This window comes from Aythya fuligula, chromosome 1, assembly GCF_009819795.1.
Source record: "Aythya fuligula isolate bAytFul2 chromosome 1, bAytFul2.pri, whole genome shotgun sequence".
NCBI lineage: Eukaryota > Metazoa > Chordata > Aves > Anseriformes > Anatidae > Aythya > Aythya fuligula.
Genome location: NC_045559.1, coordinates 54,188,823 through 54,195,076, shown reverse-complemented (window position 1 = coordinate 54,195,076; position 6,254 = coordinate 54,188,823).

Here is a 6,254-nt window from a genome sequence, read left to right as displayed (position 1 = left end):
AGCCGTACAGTGGAAATATTGGCTCATCTTCCAAGCAAAGAAGTGAGGATGGTGTGGAGGAGGAGAATGTTGTCATAAGGACGAGTGACCCTGACATCAGGACAGCTGTGCAGAAGCAGGAGGGTTTCCATTGCCATTAATTCACTCCATCAGGGCTCTGTTTTCTTGTTGGCCAGCCTGTTCCATCCCTTGTGCTTAAATCCTGTCGTTGCATCTCTATCTTCCCTCCTATTCCCTTCTCTAGAGAGGGGAAAAGCGTGTACAGAAATATCTTGATTCCCTAAGAAGACTGAGGTTGGAACAGCGAGATGATGAGCATCTTTTCCTGATCAAACTGAGTTCATCTTAGTTCCTTCCCCATCTCACGTGCCACGATGCCTCTTTAGAAGAGCCGAGGGCCCCTCTTTCCCTTTGCTTGGCGTTTAATGTCACTGCTCTCACTTCTGGCGAGTGTCTAATCTTCTGCACCTCCCAATCTTCTGCAGCAGGAGCAGCCTCTCCCTCGGGACCAGCCCTTCCTTTGTATATGGACTTCCCTGGGGACTTTTTAGTGCATCGCAAGGCTCGTTTCCATCGCTGGGGTAAGGCCCTTGTCTCTTAGCAGCATCAGATGAGGCCACAGCTGCGATATCTGGATCTTCTATTCCCAAAGTACTGCCTGTTCCCCTCCTTCCCCTCTCCTCCACTATTTGTTCCATCGTTCCCCTTCTGGGGGAGGAGAAGGTCCTGCTGGAGCGGGGTGAGAGCGGCGCTGAGGCTCCTCTGTGTGACTCTGGCCCTGTCCACCCCCTGGTCTTTCTTCACTTCCTTATTCTTAGGAAATTAAATTTAAAACAGGCTTCTGTTGTGGAGGGAGGAAGGGACTTTACAGCTGAGATGCATTCTTTTTTTTTTTTTTTTTTTCCTCTTTCTCAAGAATTGTTTAAACATTTCTTGATCGAAGGCCAGCCCAGTTACTGTTCCTGTTGTTCCTGCAAACTCCATGTTTATTCCCCGTGGGGAGTTAAAGTGCTTGGGATTAAAAGTCCTCTCCGTCGCTTCCCTTGAGGGATGGGGACTGGCGAGCTGACTTTTGCACAGCGATTTCCCGAGGTGGTGGCTTGCCCTCTGCACAGCTTCGCCTGACCCAGGCACTGAAGTTGGAGAAGGGAAGGACTAAAAAAATCCCTGCCTCGGAGCTGCTGCTTGTATCTAGTACCCAGCGAGGGACGGGCAGGAGAAACCAGGTGGTTTTGTGCCTGGAGGAAGGATAGACGTGCTCAAGTCCAGTCTCGCTGTTGCTTTCTCTGCTCCCTGTGTCCTGCTGAGGTGTTTGCTGTTCTGTGGCCTGTTCTTTTGCGCCTCTGTGGCGGATAAACGAAGGGGACCTCGTGGCCTCCAGGTAATGCACGAGTCAGGCTGGGGGCAGTGTCGGTGCAGAACGGGTATCGGTTCCCCCAGCGCCTCTTTTTGGTGTCCCCAGGGCTCTGTCCCTGTCCCCCTGCTCCTGCCAGCAACCTCCGTGGCTGCTGCGCCTCTGCACTGTGAAGCCCCGTGTCTGGAGTCACTCCTGCTCCTGGTAGCGGTCACTGGAGGTGAAGAGGAGAGAAAAAGCTCGTCCTGGCTGACCTCAAGCCTTGGTGGAAAAAAAAAGAGGGAAGTGAGGGGTAGAATGGATCCCGAATCCCTCCGTTGTTGTGTTTACCCCACCTACCAAAAAAACCACCACATTTATATCCCTTCTGATTTCTGAGGCATGGGACAAACTCGCTCTTTTTACAGAAAGAGAGGGGGAGCTGGAGGTAAGGGGGATTCAGGAGGGGCTCGAATCCAGCACCAAGGAAGGAGAGCTGTTTCTGATGCAATACACTGACATTGAAGGCTTCGGGGACTACGGATAATAGTTTAAAAAGGGAACTGAAATACTCTGAAACCGAGAATTCAAACCACTGTTGCTTTTTTTTTTCCTTCCTGTGAGGAGGATGATGCCGTGTCATCCCGGAGGTGGCCCAGCAGCACCCCCGAGGCTGGGGTCCACCTGGACCTACTGGTGGTGTTGCCACTGGGGTGGTGGCCCCAGAACACCCTGTTTTGGCAAAAGGACGCATGGACTTGCCAAAAAAAAAAAAAAAGATAAAAATAAAATTAAAAAAGAAAGAGCATCTGCAAAGCTCCTTTCCACTCTGTAATTTATAAACAGCAAGTAATAATGAACTTTTTTGTAAGGATAAATCAAATGTACATTCTGAAATCATTTTCTCTGTAAATGGTTGGATTTCATTTCACCCTTAAAGGGATGCTTAAAAGGAGGACAAAATAAAAATTAAAAAAAAAAAAAAAAAAAAAGGGCAAAGTATGAAAGGAAACCAAGGCGTGTGCGTGTGGCAGCTTTTATTTCTGATTGCCTGGCAGAGGAGGGGGGGGCGGATGCTGGAAAATGGAGCGAGAGAGTTTGCTCCTCAACTTGTGTGCCCAAATCAGACCTATTCTTCTGCAGGCTGGGTGAGTATGAGCACACACAGGGATGCGAGGGGGGGGAGCAGCGTCTGCCCGGTGCTTTTTGGGAGAGCTGGTGGCTGTGGGAGCCAGCATCGCTCACAAATGGTCCCTCACCACCGTCTGTTGCATCCTCTCTTCCAAATCCAGCTGTGGAAATCCTGGCGCCCCAACCAAACCTTCCCCACTGCAGAGATGTTTCTCTGGCAGCTGGCTTTCTGCACGGTGTGTGAAAGAACATGACCTCCTTGTTTTAGCTTATTTTTAAACCCACCTAATGTAATTTTGGCTGTTCCCATTACTCCCTATCAAAGCCCGGTCCTGCCCTGAATCCTCCTGAGCACCTGGTCTCAGCGGTATCTCTGGTGAGGGCCATTCACCAGCTCACGTGCAGCCTACAGTATGTCATTTTTGTGTGTTTTTAAGTGCCTTGTGCTTCGGGTTCATTCCTGGTCCCATTCAGAAATAGCACCAATAAACATTACAGGTTATAAGCATTATAGGTTAGTTTCCTTACAATCCTTAGACTGAGCCCATTCCCTCATCTTTTTCTCTTCCACGGCAGTGTGATGCTTTCAATTTCTCCCTTTTCTGGGAGGCTTTCCATCAAAGTAGAGTTTTGTTGTCCACAGGCACTGCCTTTCTGCTGCTTCTGCCCCCCTCCCTGCGGCAAAGAGCCTGAAATGAGCGTGGCACTCAAAATTGACAATTAAAATTTCCTATGAAGAATTTATAGCGTTCTTACTGATTGCCTTATTTGTGCACTCGAATAGGGCACAATCTAAAAATAGACGATCCCTGAAATGTCGGTGAACTTGCAGTTTTTCAAAAGATAAGTCTGCGAGCCTGGGCCAGCGGCTGTGTAGCGAGGCAGTTTAAGAAATGAGGGCTGACTTGGTCAAAGGTTCGCGCTTGTCCTCTTCTTGCCTCCAGTACCAAATCTCCTACTGACATTTATATTATTTTAAGAAGCGATGTAAATGACATTCCTCCAGTTTCCTACAAGGTTTTAAAGGAAGGCATTGACAGAAATCAAGACCTTTCTCCCCAGAAAGCACCGGTTTCTGCCGCGTGAGCTGGAAGAGCCTCCGTGAGCGAGGCATTAACTCTTCCATGAACAACCCTCATTTTGCAGGAGCAGTGCTGACAATCGGCTGGGCACGGGGGCACGTGGCTCCCCCGCAAGCCTTGTACACCCTCCTACAGAATCATCCCCCTGCATCGCTCAGGACACGTGGAAACGGGGTCAGGTTATGGACACGCAGCCTGAAGTGCCGTATCGAACCAGGAACGTGCAGCGCACGTGACGCCGAGCAAGCCCTGTGTGTCCTGCAGGATTTCAGTGCCCTGACAGATGTTATACGGGGAGAAAGATGCACCGTGGAGGGGCTCTGGTGTACCCTGCCTGGAAATGAGCTGCTCCCCAAATTCTCAGGGATGCCCAGCGCCTACGGCGGGCGCCCTGCAGAGCTGCTCGGCGGGGAGGCGTGCTGCGGCAGCCCCTCCGTCTGGCTGGCTCCCGATCGATGCCTGCAGCAGAGGTTTGCTGATCGGGGGGACACACAAGCTGTTTCTAAACACCAGGGTGCTTGGAAACAAAATGACTTCAATATAAACTTACAGCATCATTGAAAGAGCTGGAAAGGGGATACCAATGCCTGGCTTGCTGGCTGTTTGTTTTTGTTGCTTGGATACATTTGTTCCCTGTGTAAGGGCAAAGCTTAATATGCTGTTTAACAGGGACAGTTAATTTTTAATTATTGGTCTGCCCTTTTTTTTTTTTTTTTTTTCTCTAAGCCACGCTGCTTTAGCAGCTGAGCTGGGGCCACAGCCGGGTCTCATCAGCCAGCCCTCAGCCGGGAGCAAGCTTTGCAGGGCTTTGCTCTCTCCCTGCAAAACAGCCTCCAAGGAGCTGAGCAAAACTGTCCCGTCCAGGGAAAGGGCTCCGGGTCCCTGAAGCAAGAGGCTGACATGAAGGCTGTAAGGCGCTGGTGCTGGGGAGAGGAGAGGAGAAGAGAAGAGCTGGGCTGCAGGCCAGGCTGCCACGGGCTTCGCCTTTGAGGCATCTGCAGGGAGAAGCACAGCAGTGAAAGGGGAAAAGGATCAGCCCCTTCCAGCAAATGTTTGGGCCATTACTGTAAGCATCTCTGAGAAGTCCAAACACAGCCGTTTACTTGGAATTGAGGAAAATTGGGTATCTTGACATTTTTAACATTTTTTTTTTTTAAGCAAAGTGAAGAGAGAGAAATTTGTCCTTAGTGTTGTTTGAAACGCATCGTAGTTACGTAAAAAAAAAAACGCAAATTTTTCAAGGCCATATCACTCCTCGCCCTGCCAAATGAAATAAAAAATAAAAACCCATTGTTTTACTTCTGCTTATGTTTCCTGTGCCTTATGGCTTGAACCATGAATCCCTTGGCTGAAATCCATTCCAGTTACAATTTAATTTGGGAGCCACGCTTCACCTTTCTAAAAATAAGGAAAACTGAGAAGAGCAACTAAGCTGTGACGAATAAAGAGATAAAATAATATTCTCCAGGATCTCAATTTAAAGAAACTACGTTGCTCGGAGAATGCATAAAATCAAACATTATGAGCCTGCCTCGATGCAGCAAGCTCTTTCCTGGCACTTTAGCCCTCTTCTACAGTCTGGACCTTTTCCAAAGAGAGAGCAACAAATCATCAGTCATATCTTTTTTTCCCCAGACACTTACTAAGAACCAGGCACACATGCAAAAATAAAGGAATGTAGAAAACATCCACCCACTTCTGTTTGATTGTCAGTGTTTTTAAAGCATTTGGCTCAAACCCTTGCCCAGAACTGGACGTCAAACTACTGCAAAACCCAAACCAGATAAATGTCCCTAAAAGGGACAGAAGTAAATCTAAGAACCTGGGAGTTAATGGGAAAAAATATATGGTAGGTGCCTGAAATGAAAGGAAAGAGAGAAGCAGCGTGGAACAGCAGCATTGCCCTTCTCAGGCTGTGCTCGCATGTGGCAGTCCAGGGCAGCCCAGGCTCCCCTTGGACGAGCCCAAACCCCAGAATTGTGCTGGGAGGACCTCACCACAGCATGCATCGGGTCGAAGGGTGCAGAAAGGCTGGGGTCAGTGTGTGCAACCCCACTTAGGGGCCAATGCCAGTGGCTGCAAGATCGCCACGGACGCTGCTGGTGCAGAAAGCCCACAAGGCCATCAGATTAATGCAAAATTGTACAGCTTACAGCGCTCACAAAAGCAGGATCTCCGAACAGCTCCGGAAACCTGCTGCGGCACACAGCTGGTGCATGGCAAAATAATTGGGAGAAAAATCCTACTAGCCAGGGAATTAATAATAATAAAAAAAAAGGCCCCAGCAAAGCCAGCTGCGGGGAAACGCGGCTGAAGGAACACAAGTCGTGCTGAGCTTAGAACAAAGGTATGCACGGACCAATTGTAAAAATACTCCAGCAGCATTTTTAAGTTGTTAAAAATGGGGGTTAAAGCCGAGCCATTGGCACAGACCTCGGAGCAGTGGCAGCTCGGTGGCTGCTTGCGTGTCCCCTCCCCAGGCTCTGGGGCTGGAGGTTGAGAACCTGAAAAGCTCCACTTCGGAAGCAGCTGGGCTGTGAACTTTTCCTGCCATCCTCCTGGCAAAAACATACCCCCGGGGTTCCTCCCCGGAGCAGCCGGTTGCCCTGCCAAGCTGTGGCTAAAGCCTGGGTCTGGGCTGCGCATCAGGAACGTCCCTTGGGAAGTGACTGCGGCGTCCTGGCCGCCTCTCCTCCCTCAGCACCTGG